Source organism: Triturus cristatus, chromosome 12, assembly GCF_964204655.1.
Source record: "Triturus cristatus chromosome 12, aTriCri1.1, whole genome shotgun sequence".
Classification (NCBI taxonomy): Eukaryota; Metazoa; Chordata; class Amphibia; order Caudata; family Salamandridae; genus Triturus; species Triturus cristatus.
The window spans coordinates 726,823,766-726,836,396 of record NC_140595.1 but is presented as its reverse complement, the minus strand read 5'-3'; the positions used below and the strand labels follow the sequence as shown (position 1 = coordinate 726,836,396).

Here is a 12,631-nt window from a genome sequence, read left to right as displayed (position 1 = left end):
GCAGATGAGTACGGCCCCCCCCCCAGCAGTGTGCCTGTCGCCCTGGAACTAGACCCGAAATATAGAAGAACAGAGAAAAGGGAGTAAGAAAAGAACCCCACCAGACGGGGGGGAGAGAGAGTATTAATAAACTGGAGGAGGGCCTTCAAAACATGCCCCCGGCTTCCCCCTCCCGCACGGTAAGTTTCCCCCAAAGCAAACAGTAAGCAGCACAAAATCGACCATGTCAAAGAAAGATGGGGAGCATTATGCACCAATTATACTAATAGCTATGCCATGAGAGCACGCAACCCCTGAGCCCGCCCGTGTACTAGATGACCACCCCTGAAGGATCAGCCTTATCCTTGACCACTCTTTGCAAATCTGCCCATGCATACCCCTCGACCCAGCGCCATGTCCGATGTTACAAGGTAAAGGAGTGTCCAAAAACGACCGGGAAGCGACGCACACAGGTGGGGTGGAAGTCTCTGAGTACCAACACAGTCCGCATCATGGAGGGACGTCTTTCCCAGTGTTGCCCCAGGATCTGCACTGCACACAAGGTCCAGGAAGGCGGAATCAGCCAAAGTAGACAACTGTTGCTTGAATTTTCCCCCCTGGGTCGCCGGAGGCCGTGCACGGGACGAGGCCACCACCTCCCACTCAGGTCCAATACCTCCGGAACAGATCAGAACCACAGCCAGCCGATCACACGGAAGCATACTGTCCGGAGTTTCCAGCTGTTCACTAATCTCAGGGGTGGCCGCAACATTGTCCTCCTGTGTGCAGTGTGGGAAGTCCCTGTGTACCTGAGGACGGGCAGGCCGCAACCGTCCCGACGCTGATGCCACACCATCGAGCTTACTCCCCAAGACCCCGATGCCATGAACCAAGGTGGAATGAAGGGCACCGAGAGCCTCGAGGAGGTCGCCGTACCCCAGCACAGCTCTCTGCGATCGCTCCGCCACACTCCCAAAAGTCACACACTCCCAATCCTGCTGTGACCCGGTGGACAGGATGGTAGGCTTCATCATAACAAGATGGCCGCCGGGTAGGCCCGACCCGTATTCGCTGGAAACAGGGTTCCGGGGGCAGGCAAAAATTTATCCGTTGTATGGTCACGGGCAACAGTCGTCCCCACCACGGACCAGCGCCCGCGAAAATCCGGGAGCAGCCCGCGAGAATCAGGGCGAGTTACGGGCGGCGTCCGGGCAGCTCACCGTCGAAGGCAGGGGCAATCGCCGGAGAATCTCAGAATTGCCACCCCGGGCATGCACTCGGTCCGCTACGCTTAGCGGTAGGAACGACCACGGCGAAAGGTAGGCCGAGGTGTGCACCGCTCCGGTGGTCCGACTCCACCCAGTCACCACAGGCCGCTGTTGTTGAACTGCCACCCGGCCAAGGCGTCCACTCGAGGTCCTGGCTCCGGGGCTGCACGGGCCGCAAATTTCAAAGGCACATTTCTCCGGCGGTACCGCCGCCAGAAACTTCGGAGTCACACGGTCGGTTGCCACTCTTATTCACAAATACGAGCGCATAGCGCAAGCTGAGGATCTCATGCAGGATATCCGTGCGGGATGCGGAGGTTCACGGAGCCGGGAGTCTACGCTGCCGTCCCAGTCGCCATCTTGGCTCCTCCTCCGACACTTCAAAACTTTTGCTGATCAAATTACCAATGTTATCCTATGGAAGGAAATTCACTTAGCAGGTAAGTGGGGTTATGGTTACTTTTTCTAGGTCAGTGTTGGATCCTAGATCCAGCACTACTGTACCACCTGTAAGCAGTTGAGAAACTGCGTTTAAGTTATACAGGCGATTTTTAAGGAATATTTACATGTTTGCAAAATCGACACTTAGAAGAAATTTCACAGAAAAACAGTCAATGATTTCCTATGGAAGAAAATTCAAGTTACGGGTAAAGTACGTTCTCGTTACTTTTGTAATCCAGTGCTGGGCTCCTAGGCTCAGTACTGGGACATCTATCTAAAACAGGTAAACAATTACGTTTTCACAGTTGGTACGATTTTTAAAGAATATTTGTAAGTTTCAAAAATCGACACTTAGAAAATTTTCAACAAAAATCAGGCAATGATATCCCATGGAAGGAAATTCGAGTTACTGGTAAATACGGTTAAAATTACTTTTCAGGGTCAGTACCGAGCTCCAAGATGCAGCACTGAGGTCTCTCCTGATAACAGGTGAGTAAATCAGAATTCGTTGTTCGGCTGATTTTAGATGAATATTTTAAAGTTCCAAAACTCCACACCACTTAGAAGAATTTCCAAGTGAAACAACTCAATGTTAGCCTATGGAAGAAAAGTGAGTTATCGGCTTTTAGGTAAGTACTCGACTGGCAGAGTTATGGTTCTGGGCATAGACTCAGGGGTCTCCCAGGGGAGTCCCAGCCTACTTGCCAAGCCTTAAACTCCCCTTTTATTACATATAATTTACACCTAAGGTAGGCCCTAGGTAGTCCTAGGTGCATGATGCTATGTAAGTAAAAAATAAGATATGTACTTTGGTGGTTCGCGTGTCCTGTAAGTACCAAACAGTCTATTTCATTTTTCACTACTGTGAGGTCTACCCCTCTCATAGGTTAGCTCTGTGTATTCCCCTATACTTTTTATTTGGTAATTCCATATCGGAGAGGAGTAGCTTTATTTATTTATTGAAAATCCTACTTACTGGTGAGGTTGGATTTAACTTTACTATTTTAGAAATGCCACTTTTAGAGAGTGAACATTTCTCTGCACTTACTGCTCTATTTGCCTGAAACCTGGCCCCAATACACGTCTGGATTGGGCTGGGTGACAGCAAAATTTGTGCCTTCCGTCTAGAGAGCCACAACACAGGTCACTCAACTGCACCTGGGGGGTGAGCTCCGCTCCCCCTCCACCCCCAATAGGTTCAAGAACGATAATTTATGTAAGTAAATACATTATAGCTACAGCTTATAATCATGCGAGTTTAAATCATTTGTTGTTAGATGGTTTAAATATTTGAAAGGATCTGTTTTTAATAGACATTTTACAAAAACCACTGGTACATTTGCTAATTCTGTAAAATTAACACCCAACTGCCGTGACATTGCCAACCACAATGCCGTGACTCGGATTTGAACCGAGGTTGCTGCGGCCACAACGCAGAGTACTAACCACTATACGATCACGGCGAGCTACTTGGGCTCAACAACATACAGTGACATGGAGAATTTATAATTCGGAGCACTCAGGGCTGTTCCTGTGATAGGCTGCATGTATTCATTGCTTCCTCATTCCTCATTCAGAGGCTGCGTCTCCTCAGTGGTTGATAGGCTGAAACCGTTTCCTGGCCGCCTGCTTGTGAAATGCCAGGAGTCAAAGATCACACATTACACTTGCGGACCTGTGATGGGACACCAATGCAGAGAAACCCACCTGGCACAGACCTTCTATTCTGTCTATTAGACCTGCATCTTCCCTGCACCTTTCAAGCCATTTGTATGTGAAGCAAGAAAGAGTTAGAGAGTGATCCATCTACACTTTTATAGGGAGGATGTCGCCGTGAGCTCCTCCCAGCTAATCACACGAACAGCAGAAAAGCAAGATAAATACACAGTTGAGGGGTGGGCTGCATGGTTATGTTTTTGAGTAAATATTGAAACTGACCTCAGTGGCTCATTAGCAGAGCTGCGGCTAATGACTGGTGCCAAATCATGATGAAGCAAGCACCATGGCTCGTAGGGGACCCACAACACGCGTTTCTTAGCTCACTGAATTAAAGTATAAACTTCCGCCGTGTGTGAGTGGTAAAGGCTTGTTAATATGGTTCCTTTTCCAATTCAAGTCTGACAACAAGAGGCAGGAACCACGTGGCTTCGGAAGCTCAGGAAAGTAGCCACCAACCACAGAGAAAGAGAGAACTGGCAGTATGAGAGGTGGAGAAAACAGAAGCGGGAGCAAGGAGCTCAAATGAGATTGATGGCGTTTAAATAGAGCGCGTAAAGGAACAGTTACACAGCTAAGAAATGGGAAAGACAGACTAGGGAAAAAAACACAGAAAGAGCCTGTAGATGAAATTCTCTTCCTGGGACAGCAGGTTAAGAGAAATTACACATGGGGAGGTTAAGCATGTAACACGGGGGAGAATAAAAAAGAAAATGCAGTTTTATGAAGTGTGTTTGCCAATCCAGCCAGCACTTTTGTTCTATTTCTCTCTTTGCGTCTTTTATTGGTAAAGTAACTTTCAAGTGCATGCGCAGGTATGAATGAAAGAGCAACGGTATAATAATTTGAAGCGTTTACACCAGTGCTAAAGTAGGAATGAGGTGTAGCAAAGACATGAAAGAGGTAGCGATAACAAATATGTGGAGAGGCAATAGTGACACAAAAATAAGCCACCTATTTATAAAACTGAAATGGAAGAAATACTAAAGGTTAACTTCTGAAATTGTAGCCGATAATAAAAAGATTCTCGTTGTTGGCAGGATTCGAACCTGCGCGGGGATACCCCAATGGATTTCGAGTCCATCGCCTTAACCACTCGGCCACAACAACTTGCTGTAAGCTGCCTACAAATATTTTGTTTGAAAGTTTTGAAGTTTTCCCACATCAAAGTACTGATATTCTGCAATGCGCTTTTTAAAAACAATGTTTTTTTCATCATGCACGTTCTGGCCTAAAAACAAAAATTGCATGAGTATATCTCTGGATCTGTAAAAGGATACGCTTGCATTCAAACTCTCTTGTGGCACTCAAGTTTTTTGGACCCTGTTGCACTCTGTTTTTGCGCTGCTTTAAGTCTACGACCCATATTACAGAAGTCAACCATCTCTGAGTATTTGGGACTCCTTTGTAAGTGCCTTATCTTTAATCCTTGAAAAGCTCTATAATAAAGGGGTCTGTCAAAGATTGCTTGAATGGAAGATAAAAGAAGGCCCACTTGTCTCACCAAATGCAGTAGAGAAACATGATGTTTTACTCATGTTATCCTTAGTTCAGTTTTTGTTAGACCTGGCATCCTTAAGGTGGCCTACCAGCAACCTTTTTGCTTTTCACCTCACGTTTTGCTGTATCTTTATGTTGGCCTTAGGACTCTAATCACTTTATCACTACTGTGAGAAAGTGGCTCTGTATATACTGTTCCCAAATAGGTACAGTGTGCACAGAGTCCCCAGTCCCCAGAGGTTTGGCAGAGGCTAAAGTTAGATATAACCTTACTCTCTAAAGTGGTAGCTTGCCGAGCAGTAAGGCAGTATCAGAGTACAGTGTAAAACATTTGTTGTACACACTCAGTCAGCAAATGGTCTCACACACTCAAGAACTGAACTCTAGGCCATTGGTTTGCATACAAAAGATATTGTTGTTTTATTTTAGAACCAACAATAGGTATCAAAATATACTTTCTCAGAATGAGATGCTTTAGTTAAATACTTTGCAATAGGCAATTGACTTTTGCAGGTCATAGTTACAGTTTATTGCAATAGGCAACACAATTTGAATCACAATAATACATTGAGCTCAATGGGAATTTTAAGTTATATGCAATTAATTACTTTCAGGATTACTTTTCTAAATCCAGGACTGGATCCTAGATTCAGTCCTGGGACAGTTCTTGGAAACAAGTGAGTAAATTCGTTTTAGTTACTGTTGTGATTTTTAAGCAATATTTTGCTATTTTAAAAGTTGACACTTCGAAACTTTTGCTGATCAAATTACCAATGTTATCCTATGGAAGGAAATTCACTTAGCAGGTAAGTGGGGTTATGGTTACTTTTTCTAGGTCAGTGTTGGATCCTAGATCCAGCACTACTGTACCACCTGTAAGCAGTTGAGAAACTGCGTTTAAGTTATACAGGCGATTTTTAAGGAATATTTACATGTTTGCAAAATCGACACAGAAGAAATTTCACAGAAAAACAGTCAATGGTTTCCTATGGAAGAAAATTCAAGTTACGGGTAAAGTACGTTCTCGTTACTTTTGTAATCCAGTGCTGGGCTCCTAGGCTCAGTACTGGGACATCTATCTAAAACAGGTAAACAATTACGTTTTCACAGTTGGTACGATTTTTAAAGAATATTTGTAAGTTTCAAAAATCGAGACTTAGAAAATTTTCAGCAAAAAGCAGGCAATGATATCCCATGGAAGTAAATTCGAGTTACTGGTAAGTACGGTTAAAATTACTTTTCAGGGTCAGTACTGAGCTCCAAGATGCAGCACTGAGGTCTCTCCTGATAACAGGTGAGTCAATCAGAATTCGTTGTTCGGCTGATTTTAGATGAATATTTTAAAGTTCCAAAACTCCACACCACTTAGAAGAATTTCCAAGTGAAACCACTCAATGTTAGCCTATGGAAGAAAAGTGAGTTATCGGCTTTTAGGTAAGTACTCGACTGGCAGAGTTATGGTTCTGGGCATAGACTCAGGGGTCTCCCAGGGGAGTCCCAGCCTACTTGCCAAGCCTTAAACTCCCCTTTTATTACATATAATTTACACCTAAGGTAGGCCCTAGGTAGTCCTAGGTGCATGATGCTAAGTAAGTAAAAAATAAGATATGTACTTTGGTGGTTCGCGTGTCCTGTAAGTACCAAACAGTCTATTTCATTTTTCACTACTGTGAGGTCTACCCCTCTCATAGGTTAGCTCTGTGTATTCCCCTATACTTTTTATTTGGTAATTCCATATCGGAGAGGAGTAGCTTTATTTATTTATTGAAAATCCTACTTACTGGTGAGTTTGGATTTAACTTTACTATTTTAGAAATGCCACTTTTAGAGAGTGAACATTTCTCTGCACTTACTGCTCTATTTGCCTGAAACCTGGCCCCAATACACGTCTGGATTGGGCTGGGTGACAGCAAAATTTGTGCCTTCCCTCTAGAGAGCCACAACACAGGTCACTCAACTGCACCTGGGGGGTGAGCTCCGCTCCCCCTCCACCCCCAATAGGTTCAAGAACGATAATTTATGTAAGTAAATACATTATAGCTACAGCTTATAATCATGCGAGTTTAAATCATTTGTTGTTAGATGGTTTAAATATTTGAAAGGATCTCTTTTTAATAGACATTTTACAAAAACCACTGGTACATTTGCTAATTCTGTAAAATTAACACCCAACTGCCGTGACATTGCCAACCACAATGCTGTGACTCGGATTCGAACCGAGGTTGCTGCGGCCACAACGCAGAGTACTAACCACTATACGATCACGGCGAGCTACTTGGGCTCAACGACATACAGTGACATGGAGAATTTATAATTCGGAACACTCAGGGCTGTTCCTGTGATAGGCTGGATGTATTCATTGCTTCCTCATTCCTCATTCAGAGGCTGCGTCTCCTCAGTGGTTGATAGGCTGAAACCGTTTCCTGGCCGCCTGCTTGTGAAATGCCAGGAGTCAAAGATCACACATTACACTTGCGGACCTGTGATGGGACACCAATGCAGAGAAACCCACCTGGCACAGACCTTCTATTCTGTCTATTAGACCTGCATCTTCCCTGCACCTTTCAAGCCATTTGTATGTGAAGCAAGAAAGAGTTAGAGAGTGATCCATCTACACTTTTATAGGGAGGATGTCGCCGTGAGCTCCTCCCAGCTAATCACACGAACATCAGAAAAGCAAGATAAATACACAGTTGAGGGGTGGGCTGCATGGTTATGTTTTTGAGTAAATATTGAAACTGACCTCAGTGGCTCATTAGCAGAGCTGCGGCTAATGACTGGTGCCAAATCATGATGAAGCAAGCACCATGGCTCGTAGGGGACCCACAACACGCTTTTCTTAGCTCACTGAATTAAAGTATAAACTTCCGCCGTGTGTGAGTGGTAAAGGCTTGTTAATATGGTTCCTTTTCCAATTCAAGTCTGACAACAAGAGGCAGGAACCACGTGGCTTCGGAAGCTCAGGAAAGTAGCCACCAACCACAGAGAAAGAGAGAACTGGCAGTATGAGAGGTGGAGAAAACAGAAGCGGGAGCAAGGAGCTCAAATGAGATTGATGGCGTTTAAATAGAGCGCGTAAAGGAACAGTTACACAGCTAAGAAATGGGAAAGACAGACTAGGGAAAAAAACACAGAAAGAGCCTGTAGATGAAATTCTCTTCCTGGGACAGCAGGTTAAGAGAAATTACACATGGGGAGGTTAAGCATGTAACACGGGGGAGAATAAAAAAGAAAATGCAGTTTTATGAAGTGTGTTTGCCAATCCAGCCAGCACTTTTGTTCTATTTCTCTCTTTGCGTCTTTTATTGGTAAAGTAACTTTCAAGTGCATGCGCAGGTATGAATGAGAGAGCAACGGTATAATAATTTGAAGCGTTTACACCAGTGCTAAAGTAGGAATGAGGTGTAGCAAAGACATGAAAGAGGTAGCGATAACAAATATGTGGAGAGGCAATAGTGACACAAAAATAAGCCACCTATTTATAAAACTGAAATGGAAGAAATACTAAAGGTTAACTTCTGAAATTGTAGCCGATAATAAAAAGATTCTCGTTGTTGGCAGGATTCAAACCTGCGCGGGCATACCCCAATGGATTTCAAGTCCATCGCCTTAACCACTCGGCCACAACAACTTGCTGTAAGCAGCCTACAAATATTTTGTTTGAAAGTTTTGAAGTTTTCCCACATCAAAGTACTGATATTCTGCAATGCGCTTTTTAAAAACAATGTTTTTTTCATCATGCACGTTCTGGCCTAAAAACAAAAATTGCATGAGTATATCTCTGGATCTGTAAAAGGATACGCTTGCATTCAAACTCTCTTGTGGCACTCAAGATTTTTGGACCCTGTTGCACTCTGTTTTTGCGCTGCTTTTAGTCTACGACCCATATTACAGAAGTCAACCATCTCTGAGTATTTGGGACTCCTTTGTAAGTGCCTTATCTTTAATCCTTGAAAAGCTCTATAATAAAGGGGTCTGTCAAAGATTGCTTGAATGGAAGATAAAAGAAGGCCCACTTGTCTCACCAAATGCAGTAGAGAAACCTGATGTTTTACTCATGTTATCCTTAGTTCAGTTTTTGTTAGACCTGGCATCCTTAAGGTGGCCTACCAGCAACCTTTTTGCTTTTCACCTCACGTTTTGCTGTATCTTTATGTTGGCCTTAGGACTCTAATCACTTTATCACTACTGTGAGAAAGTGGCTCTGTATATACTGTTCCCAAATAGGTACAGTGTGCACAGAGTCCCCAGTCCCCAGAGGTTTGGCAGAGGCTAAAGTTAGATATAACCTTACTCTCTAAAGTGGTAGCTTGCCGAGCAGTAAGGCAGTATCAGAGTACAGTGTAAAACATTTGTTGTACACACTCAGTCAGCAAATGGTCTCACACACTCAAGAACTGAACTCTAGGCCATTGGTTTGCATACAAAAGATATTGTTGTTTTATTTTAGAACCAACAATAGGTATCAAAATATACTTTCTCAGAATGAGATGCTTTAGTTAAATACTTTGCAATAGGCAATTGACTTTTGCAGGTCATAGTTACAGTTTATTGCAATAGGCAACACAATTTGAATCACAATAATACATTGAGCTCAATGGGAATTTTAAGTTATATGCAATTAATTACTTTCAGGATTACTTTTCTAAATCCAGGACTGGATCCTAGATTCAGTCCTGGGACAGTTCTTGGAAACAAGTGAGTAAATTCGTTTTAGTTACTGTTGTGATTTTTAAGCAATATTTTGCTATTTTAAAAGTTGACACTTCGAAACTTTTGCTGATCAAATTACCAATGTTATCCTATGGAAGGAAATTCACTTAGCAGGTAAGTGGGGTTATGGTTACTTTTTCTAGGTCAGTGTTGGATCCTAGATCCAGCACTACTGTACCACCTGTAAGCAGTTGAGAAACTGCGTTTAAGTTATACAGGCGATTTTTAAGGAATATTTACATGTTTGCAAAATCGACACTTCGAAGAAATTTCACAGAAAAACAGTCAATGGTTTCCTATGGAAGAAAATTCAAGTTACGGGTAAAGTACGTTCTCGTTACTTTTGTAATCCAGTGCTGGGCTCCTAGGCTCAGTACTGGGACATCTATCTAAAACAGGTAAACAATTACGTTTTCACAGTCGGTACGATTTTTAAAGAATATTTGTAAGTTTCAAAAATCGACACTTAGAAAATTTTCAGCAAAAAGCAGGCAATGATATCCCATGGAAGGAAATTCGAGTTACTGGTAAGTACGGTTAAAATTACTTTTCAGGGTCAGTACTGAGCTCCAAGATGCAGCACTGAGGTCTCTCCTGATAACAGGTGAGTAAATCAGAATTCGTTGTTCGGCTGATTTTAGATGAATATTTTAAAGTTCCAAAACTCCACACCACTTTTTTTTTTTTTGTTGAAACATTTTTTTATTGTTTTCATACACAGCAATACAACAACCAACCCTCAATCCCCGCCCAGTCAGGAAATACCCCCCATATACCAGCATTTCCACTCAGCTGTCCCACCCGGCCCCTTCCCCCCCCGCCCCCCACCCTCTGTCAGTGTGCCTCCGCCTGCTACCCCGGTCCCCCGCTCGATGCTTCCCCTCCCCTCAGTCAATGCAATACAGGAGCCCCACCTCTCCCTACAGCCACAATACCTTCCCCCCAACCCTATCCAGAGTGCAGTCGGTCAGGGCCCGCCAGTCGCCTCCACTACTCCCCACTCCCCACTACCACTTCCTCATCAGGCCCGCTCCCTTCCTCCCCCGGCTCGGACATCAGCCCCTGGAGTTCTACCACCAACGCTTCCCACGCCCGGGCTGTCGCTAGCGCTTTTTCGTCATCTCGCCGGAGGGCCAGTTGCACCCGGAGCGTGCCCTCAGCCCCCGCCCAGCGCTCCAGGGCTGATCTCCAGCGCAGGAAACTGGGTCCCCCCCGGGATTTCCAGTGCAGCGTCAATTCCCTCTTGGCCAATATCAGCCCTAAATCATAGAATTTGCTCGTGACCTTTGTGCGACGGGTGTGGGGGAACCAAAGCAGCAAGCAGGTGCCCATCTCCGGACCAATGGAGCGATCCGTAACCTGGTTCAGGCACTCCACCACCGCTTCCCAGTAGTCCCCCAACTGCCTACAGGCCCAAAACATGTGTCGAAAGTCTGCTCCGTCCGCCCCGCACCGCGGACACTGAGAGTGCGCTCCCCCGAAATATTGTAAAACCTTTGCCGGCGTCAGGTACGCTCTGTGTAGTGTAAAAAACTGGACAAGCTGGAACCTGGCATTCCTCGTCCCCTTCCATGCCCTCCGCACCAGCGTGGACCACGTGGATTCAGGGATCTCCTTCCCCAGGTCCGCCTCCCACTTTCCCCTCAAGGCGCCCAATGGGGGGAGGCTCTCCGTTGACAGCCTACGATAAAGGCATGTGATGGCCTTGGTCGTCCCCGCCGCCATCACCACATATTGGCAACCCGTGGCAGTCGGGGGCTCCGACAGCCCCACATTCCAATGCCTCTGAAGGCTCGCCACCAAGGCCGCATGGAGCAGGAAGTCTCCCCGCGGAAGCCCATAAGAGTCCTGCAAGTCTTGGAAAGGCAGTAGTGTTCCCTCTCGAAATAGATCCCCTACCATCTGGACCCCCATTTCCTCCCAGACCGCCAACCCCGACCAGTCACCTCCATGCGGGAACGCCGTGCACATCCCCAGGGGGATCTCAGGGGCATAGGGGTGAACTATGGCGGCCTTTCTCTGGCATCTATTCCAACATAACCGGAGGGTACGCTCCTCCATGGTGAGCTGGGCGAGGTCCAGCCTCTGGTGAAGGACTATAAAGGCCAGCACGTGGCGCGGGATTAGCCTGCCCTGGGGACCGTCCGGGCCCCTGTACTCCCTGGCCACCGCCTGTGTGAGCCACTGGAGCTGGGCCGCCAGATAATACCATTCGAAATCCGGAGCCGCCAAGCCTCCCTCCGCCCGCGGTCGCCGCAAGGTGGTCAGCGCCACTCGACGCCTCCCCGAACCCCAAATGAAGCTTGTGGTGAGTACCCGCAGTGCCGCAAAAAATGACGCTGGGATCCATATTGGAAGGGTGCGAAAATAGTAAAGGAGCCGCGGCAGCGCCACCATTTTCAGCAGCGCCACCCTCCCAGCACACGAGAGCGGGAGCGTTTTCCAAAATCCCATACTACCCCTTAGGCCACGAAGCGCCCTACCCACATTACCGTCCAGCAAATCAGCCTGGGTATGATAGATGTTAACCCCCAGATAACGGAGACAGCTGCCTTCCCAGCGGATTTGGCCTAACGCCTGCGGGGGCTGTCCCCCTCGCGACAGCGGGAACAAACAGGTTTTACGCCAATTGACCTTAAGCCCGGACAGCCGACCAAACACCTCCAATAAGGCCACCGCTCCCTTCAGTGCACCCGCCGCGTCCTCCAAGAACATCAGTAGATCGTCCGCATAGAGGGAGATATAATGCGTATCCTCCCGCAAATCCACCCCTACATACGCACCCCCTCGTCGGGCATGAGCCGCCAATGGTTCAATGGCCAGCGCGAACAGCAGGGGGGAGAGGGAACACCCCTGTCTCGTCCCCCTCCGGACATGGTATGAGGCCGATATGGTGACCCCTGTCTTCACCCGGGCTGTAGCCTCGCTATAAAGTAACGAGGTCCAGCGCACAAAGTCCTCCCCCAAGCCGAACTCCCGCAACACTCGGTACAAATAAGGCCACTCCACACTGT

General features: G+C 46.3%; 3 non-coding genes across 3 annotated transcripts; all 3 read right to left on the bottom strand.

Annotated features, from left to right (window-relative positions):
• Positions 1-3,079: 3,079 nt before the first annotated feature.
• On the bottom strand, positions 3,080-3,151 carry TRNAH-GUG (transfer RNA histidin (anticodon GUG)). The gene has a single exon. It is a non-coding gene; the product is annotated as a tRNA-His (tRNA).
• Positions 3,152-4,432: 1,281 nt separating this feature from the next.
• On the bottom strand, positions 4,433-4,514 carry TRNAS-CGA (transfer RNA serine (anticodon CGA)). Its single transcript has one exon. It is a non-coding gene; the product is annotated as a tRNA-Ser (tRNA).
• A 3,939-nt stretch (positions 4,515-8,453) lies between these two features.
• On the bottom strand, positions 8,454-8,535 carry TRNAS-UGA (transfer RNA serine (anticodon UGA)). The gene has a single exon. It is a non-coding gene; the product is annotated as a tRNA-Ser (tRNA).
• Between the last annotated feature and the right edge of the window lie 4,096 nt (positions 8,536-12,631).